The sequence below is a fragment of the Coenobita brevimanus genome, chromosome 40, assembly GCF_032717465.1.
Source record: "Coenobita brevimanus isolate Jiangsu-jjx chromosome 40, ASM3271746v2, whole genome shotgun sequence".
NCBI lineage: Eukaryota > Metazoa > Arthropoda > Malacostraca > Decapoda > Coenobitidae > Coenobita > Coenobita brevimanus.
The window spans coordinates 17,699,549-17,726,883 of NC_136993.1; the positions used below are offsets into that span (position 1 = coordinate 17,699,549).

The following is a 27,335-nucleotide window of genomic DNA, read 5'->3' on the forward strand; positions in this document are numbered from 1 at the left end:
GCTATCAACTATTTTATATTTCATTTCTAGTAACATGTATGATTCCATAAACTGTTGGCCACTTGTCAGTTTCATTTACCTCATTGAAACTGCTGACCTTTTTATATTATTATTACTTTCCTACAGTATAAATCAATCTTGGAAAGACCTCTCATCATGAAATTGCTATCGTTCTCGGGATCAGAAACTCCAATGTAGCGTTTAATTTTTATTTTAGCAAACCTTTCATACAAGTTCGGATATTCTAGAATGACAGTTTTGTTTCTGGAAATGTTTTCCGTCGATATACTAAAAACTTTGATGCCAGATTTTCACGCCATGCTCCTGAGTGGTAGCACTAAATCACGTGGTATTAATCGATATACTGCGTGTCGCGTGTCAAGCAACGTCCTGATTCCGATATTTTTTTTAGACCCTGCAAGCGACATTTCCAAATCTTAATTTTTTTGAGGTTATTTATGTAGATTATGCAATTATCTCTCCATTAAGATAATCCTAAGGCTAATAAAAATCGTTTGGCGGTATCAAGAATGAAAAAATACCAAGGTTATAGATGTGGGAACTTCCTTGATGCATTATGGTGTGGGAGGGTGAATTTGTGTGAAGTGGTATGAGAGGGTGGTTTGGTGTTTGGTATGTCGAGGTATCTATAGTATGAGGGATCAATTACCTCGTCTCCAATAATCGTTACTGAGGGTCAGAAGGACATGGCCGTTACTAGAGATGCTTTTTCATCTAAATATGACACCATGCTATGGGAGCAAGTAATTGTTCGACTTATTGTTACACTGTGTGCTTGCCTTGAGTAGTAAGTAACTATATGGATATAAAGTAGGCTTGTAAATTAGGTTTTTTATATGACCTTAATACCAACAAGAGTGAAGATACAGATGAAAAACACAACACCCAGTATATGAGCTATTGAATGTTAAACATGTAATAGCTCTAATAAGCTCTGCTGTGAAACATTTGTCCTATCTTACGAATCTTAGTATATTGTCCTCTTAAGTATATAAAGCAGAAACCTAAAATGTAGGATACAATATTGTTCTCTCGCACAGCTTTTGATGCAATGTCTCCAGTGCAATTAATTAGGAAAATTGAGGCACATTGTTTAGATGTGAATATTTGAATAAAACTTGGTTAAAGACATACATGTGCATCTCATTTCACATGATTATACGATTTTTACCCTAACCTCGCCCAGATTTCCGTCATCCTGCAGTTTCCTTCAATTACATTAGTGGCAGAGAAAGATAATGCCACGGCTTTAAATTCTCTCCATAGCACTTCCTTGTGACTGGCTTCACATTCTAGAGTTATTCAGTTGTTACAACTCAGCATTCAAGACACAGACATGGTATTGTAATATAAGGCCAAGTTAGAGTAAAAAGAGCATAGTAAACTTACCATGTGGCACAAGTAAGTCATATAATTACAGTGTTAACAGTCAACTGTTACAACATTTTAGAATACCTTCCCATTGCTTATAATACCTTCTCACCCATTCTTTGTTCTTCTCTTTCTCATGCCTCTTATTCCTTTTTACATCTGTTAACAATTGTATGGAGTAGATGGGAAGTTGTTGAATGCTGTGAAGAGTATGTACGATGGTGGAAGGCTGCAGTGCGTGTGGATGGTGAACAAAGTGAATTTTTCTCTTTGAAAGTTGGTTTGAAACAGGGATGTGTCATGTCTCCATGGTTGTTCAATCTGTACATGGATGGGGTAATAAAAGAGGTACAGGGTAGAGTAGTGGATGTTGGAGTGGATCTGGTGAGAGAGGATAGTGTTTGGAAACTCCCTGTACTGTTGTTTGCAGATGATACTGTGTTGTTGAGTGAAGACGAAGGGGAGCTGCAAGGCTTGGTGGATGAGTTTGAGAGAGTGTGTAAGAAACGGAACCTAAAGGTGAATGTAGGGAAGAGTAAAGTGATGGTCTGTGAGAGAGGTGAAGTTAGTGAATGTACAGCGAGGTTGGATGGTGAGGAATTGGAAAATGTGAGTACATTTAAGTATTTGGGTAGTGTGATGAGTAAGGATGGAGGTTTGGAGGGTGAAGTGCTTGAAAGGGTACAGCAGGGAAGAAAGGTTGCTGGTTCCTTGAAAGCAGTGATAAGAAACAGGGAAGTGAGCATGGAAGTGAAAAAGTTACTACATGACAGTATTGTGATACCAACTCTAACGTACGGAAGTGAAGCTTGGACATTGTTGGAAGGACACAAGTCAAGAGTGAGAGCAGTGGAAATGAGTTATTTAAGAGGAGCCTGTGGAGTCACGTGGAGAGACAGGCTGACGAATGAGGATATAAAGGAGCGTTGTGGTGTGGATGTGGATGTGGATGTGATAGGAAGCGTTATGAGGAACACACTGAGGTGGTTTGGCCATGTGGAGAGGATGGAGGGTGAAAGACTGACGAAGAGAGTGTATATGAGTGAGGTGGAGGGGGAAAGAGGGAGGGGGAGGCCGAGGATGAGATGGAGGGATGGGGTGGAGAGGTATATGAGAGAGGGGGGTGTGAGTTGGGAGCAAGGCAGTGAAATGGCGGGGGACAGGACGACTTGGAGGCGATTTGTTTGTGGCCACCCCAAACGGGATTGAGGCATCTGGCAATAGATAGATAGAACATTTGTACATTTTTTTCCTCTCAGTTTTCGGTGCTTGCCTGTATTCTTTCCGACACATTTGCAAACTTTTTAAAATTGGTCTGCTCTTTTCCGATAACTCATTTGTACTTTTCCTAGTAATCATCCTTTCCATTTTCCTTCCACTTCAATCACATTTTCCTAATCTTACTTCATTTCTTCTTACTTAAATATTCCCTTTTTATTCTTAAATAAAACACTGACACATTTGCAAGGACAGCCAAAGTCTTCACCCAGAAATGCGTATCGCTCACCATCTCTAAGAAACTAGATGCAATCCTCTGGCAACAGGGGGCATGTCATCGCAGCTTTGCCGAAATCTAATAAGTTCAGGCCACTTATCCTGGGATACTGTCCACAAAGTTTGGATACAATTTGCCCACATGAATTTGAGATATTTTGGAAACACACACACACACACACACACACACACACACACACACACACACACACACACAAATGCAGGTGAATACTTTATCACCTAGCTGGGAGGGCAATATCAAAAATGACAGAAAGAAAAGTCATAGGATTTCGCTCTCCGTGTTTCAGTTTCTCTTTGGGTTTGTCTTAAAAAAAAAAAAAAAAGATCAGTAATCCTCAGGCAATTCGAGGAATATTATCGCACCTTTGCCCAAATCTAATCATTTCTAACAACATATCCTGGGTTACTGCCCATAGTGTTTGGATACATTTTTCAAACAGAAAATGAACAGAGGAAGGTAAATACAAATAAAAGAATAAAATAATCCATACACGAGATTACTGGTGTCCTCCATTCATTAAAAAAAAAAAAAGTAACGGTGAGACTTCAACTGCTTTTGGTTGAAGTTTGGGGGGAGACTATGCTGGGGAGGTGATATTGAAAGAGGTACAGTTCGGGGAATAAAAGAATTCTGATAAGCAGAAGTTCTGTAATATGGCAGTGTGACAGTCCAGTCATCCGTGCTACCAGATGCCTGCATAGCACGTGGGGAGGTGTGGAGAGGTGACACAATGGACACAATTTCGTCTGAGTATTTGCCATAGAAGTATCCGTAAAATAATGCAAGAGAGGCAACATTCCTTCTTACTTGTTAGGGAGGTAGTTCATTTGTAATTGCAGGGCTATAAACCGTTTCGTGTTTATGGGTGTGGTGCAGATTTCATGCACTCGTTACCATTTAATGCAGGCTACATCTGCATACATTTCAACCACTGGTTACTATTCGATGCCGGTTGCGTTAAACAAAATGGCCCGTCTTTTTTTGGTAATGAAATGATCTTGTGTCCATTTCTAGATGAGAACAAAGTATTACTTGCATCTCTGTGTATTCCTCCACTGTGCTTAACCCACTATGCACCCAGCGTTACCCCACTGCCATAGTCAGTGTGCTACGAACCTTGCTGGAGCAGAAGATAATTTGCTTTTGCACTCCGTAAAATCGGCCCTAATTGACCTACAGTAATTCTCTATACACCAAAATGTTGCCAAATAAATTCTCTATAACTTTTTCTCAGTAACATTTACCATAAAAATTATATTTCCATGAGAAAAAACTGAAAAAATGCTGATATAACCAAAAATAAATTAAGACAATTTACATTTGACTAAACTTTTTTAGAACACCATAAGCATGTACATTTATTCAAGGTTACAGTGGAAAAAAATACGATTATCGAAGCATAAATAAGGGTGTGTGGATTAATAGTTTATAATGTATCGAGTGCGCGGGAATAGCGTGGTGAAGTAGGGGGGGGGGGTCTCTCAGTGTGTGGCCTTGGGAGCCCGGGACTGTCCCAAGTACTCGTTTGCAGTTGGACGCAGCCTGTGTCAATTGGCAACAATAGTTAATAATTCTCACAACTTTGTTCTGCATTTTGCCCAGTTGTCTTAGTACAACCTCCACATCCACTTCACAAGGGTGAGCAATATTCCAGCCGAGAGTGCACATGATTCTTGTAAATAATAACTATCTGCTAGTCAGTGGAAAATGTATGGATTCTGTAAAATAATCCAATTCCCACTGAAGCAGTTTTAGCAAGTGCTCTAACATAAGAGGTCTAGCTAAGGCTATTGTTAAGTGAAACACCGAGAATATCAATACTTTTAGAGATCGGAATATTAGCTGCACCAAAGGAAATATAGGAATTAGGCAATATCTGTCTACTTGTAAACTGTATTATATTTGGCTTTCCTAACATTAAATGAGACTATTATTTTGTCTCCATCCAGTGATCTTAGATGAGTCTTGATTTATGGAAATTGCTATACTGAGCTGCGAGTTAGAGATATATAGATTTGTGAATGGATGTTTTAAGTGTGAGTGAACTGTGAAGTACATATGAGTGACTGGAATTGTGGATTACAGATAAAAAAATCATTATTTTGAATTAGGAATAGGGTTGGACCCAGGACTGATCCTTGTGGCACACAGGCATTAACAAAGTGCAATTTAGAATACAGAACATATGCAGTACTTTTACTACTATTTTTCTGTCGCTGAGAGATGAGGAAATTAGTGGAATGAAAGATGATAGGCCATAGCAAGGGAGTTTGGATAGTAGGGAACCGTGCCATACTCTATCAAAAGGTTTTGAACTATAAAGGGCTACAGCATTGGCTTATCCATGTTGGTCAGTAGACTGATGGATGGTATGAGTCAGGAGATTGAGTATTTCAACAGTGGATCTTTCTTGGCGAAACCCATACTGTCTGTCACTAATTAAAATGCTGGATTCAGGTTGTTACAAAATGTGCTTAATTGCAGTCTCAAATACTTTATCAGAAGATGTGATAGCTATTGGTGTGTTATCAAAGGGGCCAAAGGAACTTCCTTTCTTCGTAACTGAGTGGATAATGTTTCCATCTGAAGATTTTAATTGGATAATGGGTGATGAAATGTTATTATTGAAAGACCTGAGAGCTGACCAGAATACTCTCTTGTATTCAGGACTATTAAATAATTTGGATACTTGGTTTTGAAGATAGTTTGTTTTAGCGAGATTAATTGCTGCTTTTGCATGGTTTCTAGCAATTTTAAACTGACAGGTTTTCAGATTTTTGTTTTCCTTTTATGTAAAAGTTATATGCTAAGGACTTGGGGATACTTCTCTGTCAAACGATTTTGGGAAGTCCTATCTTACATCGTTGAGTGGGTATGAACAATTCCTTACCAATTTGTATTCATTAATTAATGTGGGACTGTGTGGAAATTATACCAGCGGGTAAGAAAAACTGCCATGGAATATTACCAAGAAAACTTCTATATTCATTCCAGTCTGCCCTATCAAAGTGTCATCTGGTCACCCTAACTGGCTCAGAATGGGTAGGTTAAGGGCAGCAACTGACTAATGAGGCTTAGATGAGACTGTGGTCGGAAGATCTAAATGGTGACAGTACCTCTATCCAGTATTGACCTGGGGTATTTGTCAAGAATATGTCTGAAAGAGTGATGGTATGGTCACGATTATCTGGTATTTTCATTGGTTGTTTTTACTAATTGCATGAGATTAAATGATTCTGCAAGCAGCTCACATTCTAGACCAGTATCGTCAATCCTGGCAGAATGCAATAACCATTCTACATTATGGACGTTAAAATCACTCGAAATGGTAATTTCAGTGATAAGGATGAGGTTAAGGTTGGTCAACTGTGCGGATATGGTGTCAAATAGCTAGGTTTTGAAGAAGCATTGGGGTACCAATAAAACTATTCAGCCATATTTGGTAACATTTAGATAATAAATTTGCCCACTTGATTATAAGTTGTCTTGGTAACAGATAGAATCACACACAGACACAAAAATAGATGAAGGCGATTACTTCATCGACTTGCTAAGTAGGCAATAACAACAAACAGGTCTTACGCACTCCTAAACGACATTCATTTTATACATTTCACAAAGCTCTTCAACATCCCGTTCTCTTACCAAACTCAGTAACTTGTTGGAATGTTGGAATCTCTCCAGTGGCTCACATCGCCTTCTCTTACCAAATTTCGCAACTTGTTGGAGTGTTGGAATCTCTCCAGTAGCTCACCTATTTCCATGGACACTACAGTCCATTGTCTTCATTCACCTGATACTTGAATTTCGTCCTCTAACTTCTCTTCTTTCGTTTTAAAGAGTATTGTTTCCTGGTCATTCACTACTTCATACTTTACAATCTATTTGTCAACTATACCAGATAAAAGCATCCACACGTGGATGGCCAGAGAGAGCAAGTGCTCAGAAAGAGTAACAATCTAAAAACACTTTGTGCAGCCAAGGCAAAAAACTGACTTATTTCAAAGTTTATCAAGGAAAAGAAATCGTACAACCAGCTATTCCACACATCTGAAAAGCAAGTATAATTTTATGTAAATGAATGAGAAAGTTAGAACTGACTTTCCATGACCAGCCCAGGAGGAAACCACTTGCATGAGAGTGATTGCGCAACAAAAAGGAACATCATAATTTACACTGTGACAAGCTTCGCTCAACCACTCCCACGCTCAGCGATCGTTAGGGACTTCCATGCCTCCTCAGCTGAAAGTTTGTTTTGTTCCCAACCATATTTTTTATTCAGAGCAAGACAAACTATCAGCCACTGCAGCTAATTCAATTCACTAGCAATTTTTCATAAGGTATCCTCTTTCAATCCTACCCAAGTGGTGGTCTAGCTTTGAAAATTGAGTGAATTTTGATGAGAGCCTTGTAATTTATCATAAGGAAAGAACACCAAGTTTTCACTATATATATATATATATATATATATATATATATATATATATATATATATATATATATATATATATATATATATATATATATATATATATATATATATATTTATATAATGTTTCCAAAACATTTTCTTACAGTCCCTCCATTTTACACTCAAATTTCTTCCAAATTCCTCATCCACTCTCTTCTTACTCTCTCATACTAATCTTTTCATCTTTCCCTTCCTCTCTACATATAACTCTCTCTTCCATCTCTCTTCTTCTTCCACGCCCCTATTTCTCATCCACTCACTATATGCTTTCTTCTTTTGTGCCACGCCTGTCTCACCTCTTCATTCCACCATACTGTTCCTTGCACCCCCTTTCGTCTTCTCTTCACCCCACACAGCACCTCATATGCTACACATATTTCTTCTGTAAATATCTTGCACACACCTTCGACGTCCTCCATTTACTCCAATCGATATTTACCCAATCGCTCCTCCACTTCTCACTTATATTCTGCCTTTTTCTCATCCTCTTGTAACCTTTCCACTCTCCTTGCATATACTCCTTCCTCCCGTCCTTCCCTTTTTCTATTTCTCCATTTTACTTGGACCACCAGCAAGTGGTGGCCCGAAAGTCCTCTCCCCCAGCCTGTATATAGTCTTGCATCCATTACGCACCTTCGCATCCTTTCATTCACACACACATAATCATTGTCACCTTTCATTCAGTTCACCACCCACGCTTCTTGTCACTCGCCATGTATACCTGTGGATGATTTTGTGCCTGAAGAGGGTACTGGCTATCACCAACCCCCTTCCAGCACAATTTTTTTTTTTTTGTGAGGAAGAAGGAACCAAAGGCCATGAGCCCGCAGTTACAGTTCCCTCCAAGAGAAAAACAAAATACAATAGAGAGCCAAATTCTAGATCCGATCATTTTGAGATGCCTGGACACACTGCGTTTGAAAAACTGGAGATCATAGGCAGCAGGAAATACAGACAGAGGGAGACAGTTCCAGAGCAGACCTGTTGCATGAATGAAAGGCTGGGAGTAACGGTTAACTCTTGCATTAGAGAGTTGGACAGAAAAGGGATGAGAGTTTGCTGCCAGACGGGTGCTACGCGCCCGTCGTAGAGGTGGAGGAATGCAAGCAGACAGTTCAGAGGAGCAGTGACCATTAAAGTAGCGATAGAAAAGAGATAAAGATGCAACAGTGCGGCGAAGAGACAGAGATTGAAGGGAGTCAATAAGAGGAGCAGAGTTAATGAGACGAAAAGCCTTTGACTCCACCCTATTGAGAAGAGCTGTATGTTGGGAGCCTCCCCACACATGAGAGTTGTACTCCACACAGGGGCGGATAAAACCCCTGTATAGAGTCAACAATTGTGCAGGGGTAAAGAAAGAGCGGAGTGTGCTTAGCACACCCAATCTCTTGGAAGCAGATTTTACAAGAGATGTAATATGATCTTTCCAAGATAAGTCCCGAGTAAGTGAAACCCCAAGCATATTCAAGGATGATGCAGGATTAAGTTGAATATTATTAAACATTAGTGGGTATACCTGTGGAAGATTTTGTCGGGTTGAAAGGTGTAAGAACTGAGTCTTAGATGCATTAAAAACAACCATATTATTTTTACCCCAGTCAGAGATACGAGCCAAGTCAGACATTAGGTGTGCCATAGCCTCATCCCTTGTTTGTTGAAGTAACTGTTGAGATGGGCGTTGCGGGAACCGAATGGATAGGTGAAGGGTGGAGTCATCAGCGTATGAGTGGATAGGGTTAGATGTACAGCTTAGAAGATCATTGGTGAATAAAAGGAAGAGAGTAGGTGATAGGACAGAGCCCTGAGGAACACCACTGTTGATAGATCTAGGAGAAGAACGATGGCCGTCTACAATAGCGGCTATAGAACGACCAGAAAGGAAGCTAGCGATGAAGGCACAGATAGAAGGATAGAAACCATAGGAGGGCAGTTTGGAAATTAAAGATTTATGCCGGACTCGATCGAAAGCCTTTGAGATGCCAAGTGCAATGGCAAAGCTTTCGCCAAAGTCCCGAAAGGAGGATGACCAGGAGTCTGAAAGGTAGGTGAGAAGATCGCCAATGGAGCGTCCCTGACGGAACCCATACTGACGTTCGGAAAGAAGGTTGTGATAGGAAAGATGCCTTAAACTTTTTCTATTGAGAATTGACTCGAAAACTTTTGAAATACAGGACGTTAAAGCAATTGGACGATAGTTGGAGGGTCTGGAGTGGTCACCCTTCTTTGTGACTGGCTGAATGAGAGCAAACTTCCAGCAAGAAGGAAAGGTACAAGTTGACAGACAAAGGCGAAAGAGTTTGCCTAGGCAGGGTGTAAGCACAGAAGCACAGTTCTTGAGAACAACAGGAGGGACCCCATCAGGCCCATATGCCTTGTTAGTACTGAGGCCAGTAATGGCAGAAAATACATCAACTGAAGAAATTTTAATGTCAGCCATGAGGAAGTCAGAGGGGGGAAGAGATGGAGGAACAGCACTGGAATCGTCTAAGGTGGAATTGGAGGAGAAAGTCTGTGCGAAGAGATCTGCTTTATCAGTAGGAGAAATAGCTACAGAACCATCAGAGTAGAAAAGAGGAGGGAAGGATGATGAGGTAAAGTTGTTAGGAAGATTTTTGGCAAGGTGCCAGAAGGAGCGGGAAGAATTCGAGTTGGAGAGTTGAGAGCATTTAGTATGGATGAAATTATTTTTAGCAGAGCGAAGAACAGACTTAGCACGATTCCGGGCAGAAACGTAAAGATGATGTGATTCAGGAGTGGGTTGGCTCCGGTACCTTTTGTAGGCCCTCTCCTTGTTGCACAGCATTAGAACAAGCGTGATTAAACCAAGGCTTTCTTGCGTTAGTCAAAGGATATGAGAAAGGAATGTATGCTTCCATGCCCAAGAGAATAACCTCCGTAATGAGCAAGACACACTCAGATGGCTCCCGGTCATGGAAGCAATAATCATTCCAGGGAAAATCAAAGAAGTACTGCCTGAGGGCCTCCCAGTCCGCGGCTCCAAAATGCCACAAACGACGTTTCCCTGGAGGGTCCACAGGCCGCACTAAAGCACTGCCATTCTCATCTGTCTCAGCAGGCACACCCCACTCACCAACTACTCCATCCACCTTCACATTCCCAACCTTACCTTACCATTCATATCACCAGTCTAAAACACTCTCCCACTCCTTTCAAACTTTTCCATCCATATTTCCACACTTGTCCTGAACTCTTCTCTCACTCTACTTGCACAATCTTGCGTTGGTGAATACACGCACACAATCACCCACATTTGTAGTCCAACTTTCAATTTTACCTACACAATCCTTGAGCCAACTGGTCCATGCTCTCCTACATTCTCCTTCCATCTGTTTCTCACAACAATACACAATCCTTCTTTTGCTCTCATTCTCACCTACTCCCGCACATATACCCCATCTATACTCCCATTCTCTCACACTCTCACCTCCCCATTTAATTTCAGTTAATCCACATATATCCACTTTGGCACCCTCAAGCACCTGGACAATCTTTCTGTCTTTCACCTCATCATTGGCACCCCTTACATTCCACGTCGCCATCCGTATCATGTCCTTTGTTCGGTCCTTAATCATCATTTTTTGGTCAGTCCTGGTCCAAGGCTTCTTGTTCGGGCAGCCCAGATTTGCCCAGTCCAATGGACCATGCTTCCATTCGCTCATCATTCAGGCTCCCGGACTCCTATCACTTCTCACAACAATCATCCGGCCAGCTCAAGCACTTGTCAGTTCCATAGCCTCACCGACTTCCAAACCCCTATTTCACCCACACTCATCCACCATATCTCTCCACCTTCTCCTTGGCCTATCTCGCCTCCTTCCTCCTTCAAATTCGCTAAGAGATACCTTTTTCACCACTCTATTGTTATCCATTCTTTCCACATGACCATAATATCTCGGTACACTCGCTTCGATTCTGGTGTCCACCGACTTCCTCACCACATTTTTCACGGATCACATTATTTCGAATCCTATCCACCCTCTGTATTCCACATACATTCCTCAGCAGTCCCATCTCCACTGCTTTTACTCTTGACTTTTCATTTTCATGACACACAATAGTCTCACATCTATATGTTAAAGCTGGCACTAACACTTCCTCATGTAAGCCTCGTGCAGTTGCAACACTCAAGCCTCTGTTACTTATCAAGGCCTTCATTGCGCCAGCTACTTTTCTTCCTTGTGTCACCCTACTTTCAACCTATTTTGCACATTCTCCTCTCTTTTTTATCACTGTACCCAGGTATTTGAACTCTCTCACCAATTCCAGTCTCTCTCCATTCACAGTAACATCGCATTGGGAGTCACCTTATCTCTCAGTAACCATCACTTTACTCTTTTCTACATTACTCTCAAGGCATGACGCTCACAGACATCCTCAAAACTCTGCACTAGCCTACGAAGTTCTTGTCCGGAACTCGCAAGCAGTACTGCATCTTCAGCATACTGTACAACAAATTTGAAATATTCTATCCATCACCATTCATTACCATCCTCATCCCTCTCTCCATTACTCGTGTTTTCCTTCTCTCATCACCCCATCCATATATATATACATATATATATATATATATATATATATATATATATATATATATATATATATATATATATATATATATATATATGTATATATATATATATATATATATATATATATATATATATATATATATATATATATATATATATATAAAGAGAGAGAGAGAGAGAGAGAGAGAGAAAGATGATATATATATATATATATATATATATATATATATATATATATATATATATATATATATATATATATATATAAAGAGAGAGAGAGAGAGAGAGAGAGAGAAAGATGATATATATATATATATATATATATATATATATATATATATATATATATATATATTGAACAACAATGGGGACATCACACAACCTTGTCACACGCCCACACTGATCGTGAACCATTCACTTAGATGCCCATTAACCCTTACACATGCTTCACTACCTTCATAAAAACACTTGACGGCTCCTAGCAGCTTACCATTTACACCATACATGCACAGAACTTCCCACAATCCTTCTCTGTCCACTTTGTTGTATGCTTTTTCCAGAACCATGAATGACATAAGCACCTTATGGTCCTTCTCACATGCCTTCTGTACTGTCTCACTGCAAATTTTTGATCCACATAATTATGTTCTGCCACTCCTAAAGTCAATCTGTTTATTACTCACTAGGACTTCTGATGCCTGACTCACCTTCCCTATCACACTCAATAAACTTATGCCACCATAATTCTTCCATTCACTTCGTTCACCTTTATTTTTGTACAGAGGTACAATCACAGCCTTTTCCCACTCTGCTGACACAGGTTCCATGCTTTCTTACATGTCACGGGGGGATGTGAATTTATGAATGAATAATGCTAAAATGTTACTTGAAAACAGAGACAAGGAATTGACTTGTGAAAATCAAGCAGTAAGTTTACTTTATGCCGGCTTACTTCGCCGATTCTCTAAAGACCAGAATTTGTAAACTTTCTCAACAGTACACAGCAGAGACTATTTACTCACAAGTGCTGTTTGTAGTACAGTTAGTCTCTCGAGAAAGTGACTCCACCCCTGACAATCAATAACTAATGCTAACAATAATAATGAGATTCTTGCCGGTGCATTAACTCATGGCTGGCACAACGGATTTAAGCTTAATACAAAAGAACTGGCCCAAGTACCAGTTAAGGATAATGTGAAGAGTTTGTGCAAACTAGGAGCGGCAACTAAAATAAGCTTAAAGTGGAGAAGTAAAATGCGAGTTTAATTACATTAAGCTCAAAGAAAAGAACTGTAAAATTTATTGATTGCAATGAAATAGATTTACGTTATATGAATCGCAGAAATGAATTCAAAATAACAAGGAGAATACACTCACTCATTCAAAAGCTAAACACACTTAAGCCTAGGAAAACGAGTAGAAATACTGGTCATTGGAGGGGAGCTGAGCACCTGTGGTGAACATCAAAACACTGCTATTCGCTAAGCCCACTTCGCCAATTCACCGTCTAGGTGGAGATTCAGAAACTCTCTGTACAATGGCGGTGCTGCCTTACACTGGGCACAAACGATCCTACCCTCGCAGCGACTGAAAGCTGACTAAATTCAAACTATGAAAGAGGTAAGAGCTGGCCGTGTTTGCCGGAAGTAGGGCGTGGCCTAACTTCAAGGGTCAACAGAGAGAAAGTGAACGATGTATGCTCACAATAAATCACTCAGTGAAGGCACTAATGTGCAAAAGAATGATCACTTGTGAAACAGTGAGAAATTTTCTGAAAACCATCCCGATCGAGTGAATATGAGGACGGTTGAACTGAGTGATGCCCAGTGGGAATTCCAGTAGAGTTTGTGGTTTTCCCACTAAAGTACAATGTCATGAATTTATAAATACGCTCGCACGAATTCGTGACATTACGCCCCATCAAAATCAAATTTTTCTTCAGAAAATTTTTTGATATACATACATATAAATCCTAACTCAGTCACACAAGATTCACACTGTAGTGTGTGTACTATCCTGCTGCAGGAGAAAATCACAGTCGCCCATGAGTGAAAAAACCTCATATTTACATTAATAGAAGCAAGCTTGAGGAAAAAATCTGTGACTATGGTGAAAAATCCTGTACTCAGGTCAAACTGAGTGAAAAGTTCGCTACATTTACATTAACAACTAATTGTTATGTTGTGTGATGTATGTAATACATGGAGTAGGTGTGACAGTTGTGGTGTAACTGTGCCTACATGTAAAATTATATAATACAAATCAGTAGTAAAGAGAGGCGACGAGGCAGAAAAGAAGAGCCGATAGCATGCGGCAGAGATGATCATCTGATCTGCTTGACAAAATTGCTATACCTGCCAGCTGCACCTGCGAAAGCAATCAAGGTGGAACATCAAAAGTGTCAGTGCAACAAACAACTTTCTTAAAATTACAATTTCTCTCTCTCTGCCTAGCAGTCAGTATATATACTTCAAAGAGTACGCCTTAGCCGAAAATTTTAAGTGACAGCCAAGCTTTGTACATTCGAGGTCGCCAATATTTTCATATTGGATACATTATTAACCAGGAAACGTGGTCCCAGGACAGACTATCAAAAGATCCTTATAGTTTGCTGGTTAAACCCTAAACCTACATTATTATTAACCAGGAAACGTGGTCCCAGGATAGAATCTCAAAAGACCCTTATAGTTTACTGGTTAAACCCTAAACCTACATTATTATCAACCAGGAAAGATGGTCCCAGGACAGAATCTCAAAAGACCCTTATAGTTTACTGGTTAAACCCTATTCTACACTTACGATTAACATTGGCAAGCTGAGAATCCCTATGCAATCTCGAGCAGGTCACATTTTAACACCTACCATGGGTGTGAACACTCATGTGGATAATGTGCATTCTCCGGGAATCCTCAGAGAGGCCCACAGCTCGAGACACCTCAAGGTAATTCAAACACAGCCTCGGATTGTCCTTACGGGATTCTTGAACCTCCCCCTTAACCTACGATACATGTATGTACAGGCCCTGGACATAATGTGTCCTGTGGGGCCAACGGGCAAGACATCATGTCTGCACCCACATCATCACTGCCCTGTCACTCAACTGACTCTGAGATTATGGGTGTGGATTCAAACGGCAAAGGAAGGACATGTCCCTGATTGTTGGTACATTGACACACATTGCAGGAATGCACAAAGCTATCTATTTCCTCTCCCATTCCTGGCCAGAAAAAGTCAATACAGATGTGGCCCTGGGTTTTCCTTTTGCCCATGTGACCTCATGAGGCTGAACAATGACCCCATTCTAACACTTCTTGGCGATACTTAGCGGGAACAACAAACTGTAGTCGAACCACGCCCTGGGGTGTTCATGACTCACGGTAGAGCCGTCCTTGTTTACGAAGGAACCTGGCTTGACCTCCCCGTGAATACTTAATCAGTCTACCCTTTTGTTTCTTCTGCACAGCAGCAAGTGTCAGGTCAGAATGTTGTTCTTGGACAACATCTTGACTACAAATCAGATCTTGCAGCGATGCAATGGTCACCGGGGTGACACAGTTCGGAGCCTCGGCCATGGCTCATGTTACTGCAGCCGAAGTCTGAGTAGCGTCATCTACGGTGCAACTATACTTGGCACCTTGTATGTTGCCTATGATAAGGTCAAACAAAGGTTCTGGCATGACAACGGCGACTGTCATACCACTGTAAAATGGAGATGCCACCTGGATACGTGCCTCAGGGAACAATCTCACTGATCCATCAACAAGCTGAGCTTGGATCTGTCGACTGTACACTCCTCAAGCTGAACTAGACTCTGCCTGACAGAACAACCTGAGGAACCATTGTCTCTCAGGAACTTTACAGGAACGCCCCTCACAAACCCTGGCTAAACAAGGAAGGCACTGTTGCCTGTGGGAGGGCCTGTGGAGGAAGCAGCCAGCCATTGATGAGCCTGCTGAATAAATGATGCGGCAAACATAGTGCCCTGAGAATTAGATACCTGAGGGGTCGTACTCACTGTCTGGGGAGATGAAGCGTTGACCACCTGCGAAGGGTTCACTGTCGCTGGTGAACTAGTGAACTGTGGGGAAGTACCCGTACTGCTAGGGACGACACCACTGTACTGCTGTTGAGGAATGAAGGCTGCGTTTGACTCCTGCCTCCGATACACTGGGGCTAGTGCTGAAAAGGATTGTCCCGATTGTTGGTTGTGTGGCTGATATTGCTGCTGATTAGGGTACTTCTCGTAACCCTTCCAAACAGGTTTCTGTGTATTTTGCCTCTGGCCCTTCTTGTGTGGTGTGTTTGGACCTTGGCCATTATTCTGAGAACGGCCTTGATGCTGGAGTTCAGTCTGAGACGGTTTCCCAGATTTGTCAGGTTTCCTGTTCCAGGTGTGTTGCTTACGAGTTTGATACCCGTATGAAGTGAAGAATGCATCAGCCTTCTCCACCATTTGGCTGGCATCGCTTACCTGGCAGATCTTAAGCTAAGCCATAAGCTCAACAGGCCACGACTTTTCTAGCTGCATGCGCAGCATAAGGTCAATTATCCCCTCTCGTGTTGGAGGAGTTTCATCTTTTTCCATTCACTCATCTAAGTAAGCAGTAAGCCGATCAAGAAACTGAACAGCAGTCTCCTTTTCTTGTAAATGCGCCCTCATAAACTGACTCCTGGCGTTGTCAACTGTGAGCCAGTACGCTTTGATGAGTGCGGCCTTCATCATCTCACGAACTCTGTGGAGAATATTGAGGGCAAGGCTCTCAAACAAGCTAAGAAATTGGAGCTGGTTAGCTGCCTCATCCAGCTGGTACAGCTAAGCCATATCTTTGAGACGAGCCATGAATGGCTCGATTCGCTCGCCTTCCTTGTATGGAGGAAGCTTGAGGTGTGGGGTCCCCAGAACATGTGTAGGAAGAGTGCTCGTGGAGCTTGGGATAGGTGCACCAGATGTGTCTAAAGCCAAGGAGTTTTGCTTGAGCTTCAGCATCTCAAGTTCCTGTTTCTCACTTGTCTCGCACTCGAGCTCGTGTTCACGTTCTCTCTTGCGTTCCTCACGCTGAATTTGATGCTCTTCACAAGCATCAATCTCAAGTTGCTGCTGATAGCTAAACCGCGAAAGCACGTACTCCTTGATTTGTTCGGGGTTGCTAAGCCCCATATCTTTGGCTTCCTGTATATATATATTAGTAGTCATGATGCTAACTCAACTAAGGCTGAGTGGGCTAAAGACTGAGTACTGACTGCTATTTTGGAGAGAAATGCCAATAATCAAGAGTAAAGAATATAGGCATAGGTTGGTGGTGACCAATATTATCTGGTTAAACTGGTAAAGAAAGAAAATTTAAAAAGAAGCAACTGACTGGGAAAACTATTACGTAAAATTAATAGAAATGAATCAATAACCACCAGTAAGATAGTGCCTATACTCTTTAATGATAATTACCTAAGTATGAGTGAGTGTGTATTATCTCGTTAATAACTTTAGAGCTAGGAGTCACGGGGGGATGTGAAATTATGAATGAATAATGTTAAAATGTTGCTTGAAAATAAAGACAAGAAATTGACTTGTGAAAATCAAGCAGTAAGTTTACTTTATGCCGGCTTACTTCACTGATTCTTTAAAGACGAGAATTTATAAACTTTCTCAACAGTACACAGCGGAGACTAATTACTCACGCGTGCTGTTTGTAGTACTGTTAACCTCTCGAGAAAGTGACTCCATCCCTGACAATCAATAACTAATGCTAATAATAATAAACATGTTCTTGCCGGTGCATTAACTCCTGGCTGGCACAACGGATTTAAGCTTGATACAAAAGAACTGGCCCAAGTACCAGTTAAGGATAATGTGAAGAGTTTGTGCAAACTAGGAGCAGCAACTAAAATAACCTTAATGTGGAGAAATAAAACACGAGTTTAATTACATTAAGCTCAAAGAAAAGAACTGTAAATTTATTGACTGCAATGAAATAAATTTACGTTATATGAATCTCAAAAATGAATTCAAAATAACAAGGAGAATACACTCACTCGCTCATTCAAAAGCTAAACACACTTAAGCCTAGAAAAACAAATAGAAATACTGGTCAGTGGAGGGGAGTTGAGCGAAAAGACTGGGCGTCTGTGCTGAACATCAAAACACTGCTATTCGCTAAGCCCACTTCGCCAATTCAGCGTCTAGGTGGAGATTCAGGAACTCGCTGTACAACGGCGGCACTGCCTTGTGCTGGGCAGAAACAATCCTACCCTCGCGGTGACTGAAAGCTGACTAAATTCAAACTATGAAAGAGGTAGGGGCTGGCCGTGTTTGCCGGAAGTAGGGCGAGGCCTAGCTTCAACGGTCAACGGAGAGAAAGTGAATGATATACACTCACAATAAATCACTCAGTGAAGGCATAAGAATGATCACTTGTGAAACACTGAGAAATGTTCTGAAAACCATCCCGATTGAGTGAATACGAGGATGGTTGAATTGAGTGATGCCCCGTGGGAATTCCAGTAGAGTTCGTGGTTTTCCCACTAAAGCACAATGTCACGAATTTATAAATACGCTCGCGCGAATTCGTGGCAACATATCTCCAACAAGCACTTCATTCCACTCTTTCCACTACAGTACATTTAATCATACCTGCATGCAACTCGTCAACCCCAGCTGCTTTCCCATTTTTCAGCTGCTTCACAGCACTCTTCACCTGTGTGAGTTTCATATCTCCTGGCTCTGCATTCCTTCTCTGCACACCAACAAAACCAATCATGTTTACAGCCGCTCTGCTCTCTTTATTCCCATTCATCCCGCTTTCAAAACATTCTTTCCATCTGGTCCTTGCTTCATCCCCATGGGTTAATAATCTACGACATAGATCCTTCACACTATCACATTTCTTTCCACTTTCAATTCTACATTTCCGCACCTCTTTCCAGAATAACTTCCAATTTTCAGAGTAGTTCGCATTCACTTTTCTTCCTAGATCATCATTTACCTCTCTCTGCTTCCTTTTCACTATTCTCTTTACGTGCTTCTTGCTCTCAATATATTCAGTTCTTATTTCAACTGAACCCCCATCCTGTAACCACTTTAGCCACTTCTTCCTCTTTTCCTCCACCACTCTCTGAACCTCCTCATCCCACCATGCCGTACCTTCCTTCTTTGTTGTTACTCTTGCCACACCACACACCACTTTAGCATTCCTAACTAAGGAATCTTTATATGCATTCCATAGGTTGTCCAGATCCATTTCATTCCATTTCACAGATTCTAACTCCTCTACTTTGATCCTGTAGTCATCTGCCCTTTCTTTGATCCTCAGCTTCTCAAATTTCAGTCCTTCTCCCTGACTGGTCCTATCTCTCCTGATCCACCTCATTCCTCTCAGCTTGATCTTGCATACCACAATCATATAATCTTAAAGACCTCCACATCGTGCTCTCACGGCCCTCGTATCAGCAACCATTCCCATCATCGACCTCTCTACGAGCACGTAATCAATCAGGCTTCTTTCAATACAATCGCAGTTCCCTCTATACCATGTATATATTGTGCATTTTTGTGTTTGTTGCATTTGCAGCACTGTTTGTCAGTCATTTACAAACTCTCTTTTAACCCATGGACGCCAGGCTAAACTCTTCTCGTGCCTCACAGGAGTACAGAAAAAAAAAAAAACTTTATTCCTTGTCACGAATTCGCGCAAGCTTATTTATATAAATTCGTGACATTGTACCTTACTGAGAAAACCACGAACTCTAGTGGAATTCACACTGGGCATCACTCAGTTCAACCGTCCTCGTATTCACTTCGATCGGGATGTTTTTCAAAACATTCGTCACTGTTTCACAAGTGACCATTCTTATCCACAGCATTAGTGCTTTCACTGAGTGATATATTGTGAGCCAATATCATTCACCTTCCTTCTGTTGACCGTTGAAGTTAGGCCACGCCTATTTCCGGTTAACACGGCCATCTCTCGCCCCCTTTCATCGTTTGAAGTCAGTCAGCTAGGGATCGTCGCGAGAATAGGATCGTTTTGTGCCCAGCATAGAGCAGCATCTCTGTTGTACGGTGAATTCCTGAATCTCCACTTAGATGGTGATTGGCGAAGCGGGCTTGGAGCGAGTAGCAGCATTGGTGTTCATCACAGGCGCCCAGACTTTCGTTTCGGCTCCCATCCACTGACAAGTATTTCTGTTCGTTTTTCTAGGCTTAAGTTTAATTAGCTTTTCAATGAGTGAGTGAGTGTATTCTCTTGTTATTTGAATTTATGAGTCCACTAGTGACCGTGAAATTCTCCTTTTATATTCATTTTGAGATATAACATAAATTTATTTTATTGTAATTAATAAATTTACAGTTCTTTTCTTTGAGCTTAATGTAATTAGAGTCGTGTTTTCTTTCTCCACATTAAGCTTATTTTCGTTGCCACTCCTAGTTTCCACAAACTCTTTACAATATTCATAACTGGTACTTAGGCCAGTCCTTTTGTATCAATTTTAAATCCATTGTGGCAGCCAGGAGTTAAGCACCGGCAAGAACCTGTTTATTATTAATAGCATTAGTTATTGATTGTCAGGGGTGGATTCTCGAAGGGCTAACAGTACTACAACAGCACACGTGAGTAATTAGTCTCTGCTGTGTACTGTTGAGAAAGTTCATAAATTCTCGTCCTTAGAGTGTCAGGACTCCATATTATAAATACAATTCATAATAGAAAAGATGATAGATAGATTGATAGATAGATAGATAGACAGAGCACCAGGTAAGCCTGGGAATGGGATATGAGCTTGCAAGTCTAAATGAAGAAATGTTGACAATACACCGGATGCAGCAAGTCAGGGGATGAGATAGGTAGTGTGTCAGCGAGATAGGCACATGAACAATGCTTAGTGACCATACACACACATACACACATACTCACACACAGGTTTCTAGAACATTTCAACAACAGTGTAACACACGTGACACGACCCCTGCTACACCAGAATTTAGGAAGCAGAGCTCAGAAGGAGGTTAGCCATAGAACCGACAGGTAGTGGAGAGAGTGAACAAGAAGAGGGGTCCAACTAGATTTACTAAGTATATTGTCTCTATATTATACGCTGCTCAACTTAAGACTTTTCTCTGAAGATAATAAATCAAGATCAACTCTCTGTATTCATCTTTAACTCCTCCTGCTCTTCAATTATCAAAATAACAATAAAAACTCAAGACTCACCTATTACAAGAATTAAGAGTTACACATATCTAAATTATGGCTACAAAGCTTTTAACATTAAATGGTGGCAGTCTACGAGTCTATGAGTCTACGAGCGTACGAGCCAACGAGTCTACGAGTCTATGCGCCTACAAGTCTATGAGTCTACGAGCATACAGTAGCAATGACGAATTACAAATAACAAGTCTACAAAACAACTCTATAATCTTCACTCAATTTCAAGCAGCAGCAAGAAGAATAAAAAACAAAGCAAGTAAAGGAAAAGAATGACCAGAGCAACAAGCACAAAAAAAACAACACTCTCTCCTGCCTACCTCCATCGCTGACGCAGAGGTCAAGACACACAGCAAAACACCAGAGCCACATTTATAATGCATCTTACTCACCTTTCTTCACCCAGGTTACTCATCGCTACTCAGTTACTCACCACAGCTACCAGTGTGGGAAGCCGACGTCACCACACAAGCTTGCTGAGACATTGCCATACCAATCAACGTGTGACTGACACCAGGCACTTCTCACCCACTACTCATTACTCATTATTCACATAGCTCCTACTCATACTCATTTATTTCCACAGTACTGAGTTGGAAATTCGACGTTCTATGATGAGGTTCGCCTGAGACTACAGCTGTTAACCACTACATGCACCAAGCCATGGAATTTCCTGAGTAATATCGTCCATTATCACAGCCCTAGAATTATTGAGAGATCTTCATTCAACCCTGCATTTTTCTTCCGAGATCGAAAGTTGCATCAACATGCCTCTCCGATCTGTATCAAGTGAGTGTAATTATACTTACTCATTTCTTCTCAGTGCTAAAATTAGGTATATTCAACTCCTTTACTTATTTCTATATATACACTTATACACTCACTATCTGTCATTTATTACAACTCATTTACTCATGTTTTTAGTTAGGATATAAACAAAAGGCGTATTTCATAACACCATACCTTAAATTAGTGACAGGGATACTTTCGTCTCCACCTGTGTTAATACCAGATGATAAACAATTAGCGCCCACAGCGGATCCACAATTAGGAGAGCACCAAGGCAACACACCCATTGTACAAAACTCAACACAAACTAAAGATCAAGAAACAAATACTTCAGTCCTAGATGATGAGTGGGAAACCCCCTCTGACGTAGCAAGTGAGGACTATGTCTCTGACTTGCATACATATGACAATATACTTAACCCTTTAACCGCGGGTGTCATCCCAGAATGACATTGCAAAAACTGGACCAAACCGCGGGTGTCATTCTGGAATATTTGTGAATATTTTGAATACCGTGCATTTTTTCCGCGCGCCAATTGTTTCAAGGGAGAGTAGCTATTAAGTTCTTTCACTCCAGCCGACCCCCACCTCCCTCCTCCCATCCCCTGGGCCCCCACCTCCCACCCCCCGGGTCCCCCACCCCACCCCTGACCAAACACGCATCAGTATCTGTCCAGCTTAGTGAGTGACAACACCGCTGATGTGGCAGTGAAGTGCGGGCAATTACAGTGTCTTTTACCTGCCTCAGTGAACACAGAGTGGGTGTTTATCGTATGTGCAGTGTTCATATATGCTTATAGTATTATTATCAGAATGAGGTTGGCATTTGGTAATGGTGTGTGAGAGAAAAATAGTGATTTTAGATCGCTCACTTCTAATGGCACTCCCCATCCAGTGATAGTCAACGAAATCATGAAACCTACATCACTGCAAAGCCGAAGGTTAGTACTTTCTAATGGTACCTTATTTTTCGCTCTAGATTTATTCTGTGCAGAGTTATAAAGGTTTAAAGTTTGTTTACATTTTGGCTGGAACCCCCACGGGGGGGGCCAGTAGGGTCAAAACAATGCCCGCAGTTAAAGGGTTAACAGGGTTCACCGTTCAGGCCTAACCTATTACACTATTCCCTCACACAACGATAAACAAGTCCAAGTTAAATTAACAGAGCAAACAGTGAAAATTAATAACGCAACCAATACCGCGGATCAAACATCCCCACCCCATGTTTACGTTTATCATGAGGATAAAACTGCCCCAAAATTCTCTGGCACAGAAAAAGATCGTATTGACGTCATTTCATTGGTCAGTCAGTGAGAACAGGTCTTTATCAAAAAACATATAATAGATGAACAAGAGAAAATTGCCATTTTTTTCATCTTGCATAAGCCAGGAAAGATGTCCAGCAAGCAATTTACTAAGGTCAGATAAGCTCCTCAAGGCTAAGACATATGATGAATTTGAAACTGAATTTTTGAAGAAATTTTCTGGAGGTATGAACTTCTAGCCAGGTATATTTCCAGAATTACATAAGATTGTAGATCTTGTAAGGGAGCACGCTACAAACCATGTGCTCAGTGAAATAACTGCTGATGTCTCCACAATCAAAAGAACATTATTAGCTACTTTGGAAAACTCAAACTGGATGACAGATGATGGAAAGATGTCCCCAGACCTCGTCGTGGACATCAATGGTTATGTAGCTGCCTTGTGTAAATTACCTGACAGGACCCTTAAGATCGCCAAGATGATCGCATACACCCCAGGCATGTGCTTACTAGACTTAATGAACGAGGTAGAGATGCAGTGCAGTAAAGCAGGGATGATCGACACACACGCACATTCTAGGAGAATGAGAGTACCTGAGACAGTATCAGCTGTGAAAACATCTATAACGACCCCAAACAGAGAACAAAATCGATCGCGACCCGAAAGCAGGCAGAGCAAACAACTAAACGTGTCGAGGGTTCGATCACAAACACCAGGTTACAGGCAGTTTCATAGGTTTCTGCACAGCCCGAGCAGATCTCGCGCCACAAATAACACTACATATGGGAAGTCACCTCGTAGATCACAGTCAAGAGATAGGTCCATTCTATGTCATTTTTGTGCAAAACCAGGACACACAAGGAATGAATGCTTTATCAAAACAAAAGATGATAGACAAAAGACACAAGGATTTGGTCCCTACTGTAGGCATCATAGATGCCAAGGGCATTGGACCAGTAACTGCAAAACAGTGGAAAAAATTGTGTCTATGTTCAAATCGGGGGAAGACCAAGTCATGACAAAAAACGAACAAACGTAAAGAAAAGCAAGTCTAAAATTCACATAGAAGGCATGTTGGAAAATGAGTGTATCTTGATACCAGCTGTATGTGAGGATCAAGACGTTTCCTTATTTTTAGACACAGGCTCTCCAGTGAACTTAATAACACAAGAAGAAATAAATAGAATTTTCAGAAATAAGAAGAAAGTAACTTTTCTGGAAGAATTTGATTTAGATTTATATATAGTAGATGGAAAAAAAATCACAATAAAAGGTATGATAAGGTTAAATATCATTTTCACAGAGACTACAAGACCAATCTCTGCATTATTCTATATCGTTGAAAACTTAGCAATTAAAGCTCATATGTTTCTGGGCTTAAGATGCATGAGAACAGAGAAAATAACTTTACTTCAACAAATGAATGGAATAGACTATGACAATGAATTCATAGAGGAAATACCATCAGAGCCCTCATCGATTAGTAAAAGAGAACCAAAAAGAATTGGTAATATTAAAAGCTTAAACAAACATACACAAACAGATGAGTGTATAGATCCACTCACACCACCAGCCCCAGCCTCCATAATTAGAGACCCAGGTAACAGTACTGGTTTATCAGTTTTTCCCACCCATCTCACCAATGATTTAGTTATACCACCTAATTGCTTTATGAAAGTTACCATAAAGAGCAAATTACGGAATAGTACTGTTCTTGTCTTAGAAGAATTATGTAAAGTAAAAGGATTGTCAGTAGAAAACGCATTATGTCAGATGAACGATGAAGGGCAAACTCAGATATTCATAATTAATCACATGAATGGGGAAGTACAGTTGAAAAAGGGGACTTGCATAGTTAATATTGAAAAATGTCCCGCCCCTGTGAAGGAAATAGTTATAGCTGGAGTGACAAGTGAGATAAAATCCACAGATAGAGAAAGTATAAAAGAGAAGTTAATTCACTCAGGTGAATTTGATGAAGAAAATGATTTGTTAACCCTGCTGGAAACACACAGGGACACCATAGCATTACCCGGAGAACAATTAGGGTGTACTAACCTGATTAATCACAAGATTAATGTGCACCCAGAAACACCACCAATTTTCGTACCAGCCTACCGCATCCCACAATCTCAGCGTACACTTGCAAATCAGAATATCGATGAAATGTTAAAACTTGGTATTGAACCATCAGTCTCCCCGTGGAATGCCCCATTATTCTTCGTGCCCAAACGAAATAGAGAAATGCGTGCAGTTGTAGATTACCGTAAACTAAAGAATCACACAATCCCAGACCGATTTCCCATGCCATTGCTAAGCGACGTCCTAAAGAATATTGGACTGGAAGATAATGAATTTTCCACAATCGATCTACTAAATGGTTATTACCAAATTCCGGTTGAACAGGAGTCACGTAAATACACTGCCTTTTCCACAAATAGAGGACACTATCAGTATACAAGGATGCCGATGGGATTGAGGACAGCCCCAGGCACATTCCAGTGTCTTATGAATTATGTATTGTCCGGAATTTTAGGACGAGGAATATTTGTTTATCTTGACGATATTATAATCGCAACGAAAAATATTACAGATCATCTCATGATATTAGACTTACTCTTACAAAAGCTTGGTGATGCTGGTTTAAAAATTAAGCTTTCTAAATGCAAATTTTGCTTTAACGAAATAAATTTCTTAGGCCACAAATTAAGTTCTAATGGTATACACACCACTGATGACAAAATACAGGCAGTGAGAGATTTTCCTGAACCCACTACGACTCACGAAGTTAGACAATTTTTGGGTCTAGCTGGGTACTATAGGTCATTCGTACCACAATTCTCTCATATAGCCTTTCCTCTATTCCAAGTACTAAAAAAAGATGCTATATTCCAATGGGAAGAAGAACTAAAACAAGCATTTAACAATCTAAAAATTAAACTAACAAATGCACCTTGTTTGACATATCCGGATTTCACAAAATCATTTATTATCTGTACAGACGCATCAGTTAAAGGATTAGGGGCTGTACTGATGCAGGAAGATAAAAGAGGATTCAACCAATTGCATTTGCCAGCAGGCAAACAAAAGGTGCAGAGAAAAATTATTGCACTATAGACTTAGAGGCACTTGCAGTGGTTTTTGCATTACAAAAGTTTCGGTATTTGGTATATGGTTACGAAATACACTTATTCCCCGACCATAAACCACTAGTGGGTATGTTTAAAGAAAAACTCCTCTCTGGGAGGAGAGCAAGATGAAAATGTACAGTCGAAAACTACGATGTACAAATTCATTATATACAAGGTAAAATGAACATAGTAGCCAACGCATTATCTAGGAACCCGAACACAATTCAGGTTGCGGCATTAGATCTCAAAGGAAATATACCAAACAATGATGATACAGCAAAAGCACAAAGACTTGACCCAATATGGTCTAAAGTTATATACAAGTTAGAAAGTGGAGATGACATACAATTACCCAAACTGCATGTACTACTCGAACAATTCACAATAGTCAATAATACTTTATACAAGATAAACCCGAAACAACCAAAACACCAAAGAAATACTAACCAATTGGTAGTACCTAATGACATGATACCCCACGTATTACGAACGATACACGATAGCCCACATGCAGGACATCCTGGAAAGGATAGGACATTCAAACAAGCCCAGTTGTTATATTGCTGGCCTTCATTACGAAAAGATATAAACAATCATATAGACAGATGCGAATCATGTGCAAAACACAAAGGATACCCAATCACATCTGCACCGATGGGTAATTACCCTGTACCACATCAACCATGGGACGTTGTCGCTGTTGATTTACTCAAGACGCCATTATCATACAATAATAACCAATACCTATTCGTAGCAACAGATCATTTTTCCCGTTATGTCATTTTAGCTCCAATTAAAGATAAAACAGCAGAGACAGTAGCAAAGGCAATAACACATAATGTAATATGTCGCTTTACTACCCCAAAGGTACTAATAAGTGATAATAGAGGATAATTTAATTCTGATATCTTACAAGAAATATGTAAACAATACATCAAAAAGGTTAACGTTTTAGCCTATCACCCAGCATCTAAAGGGTTAGTAGAGAGACAAAATAAAAAAGTATTAGATGTGCTACGA

General features: G+C 40.6%; 1 protein-coding gene across 1 annotated transcript in view; it reads left to right on the plus strand.

Annotated features, from left to right (window-relative positions):
- LOC145396974 (ionotropic receptor 21a-like) overlaps positions 1 to 27,335 on the plus strand; it is a 191,966-nt gene that overhangs the window by 115,143 nt on the left and 49,488 nt on the right. The window lies entirely within an intron of this gene.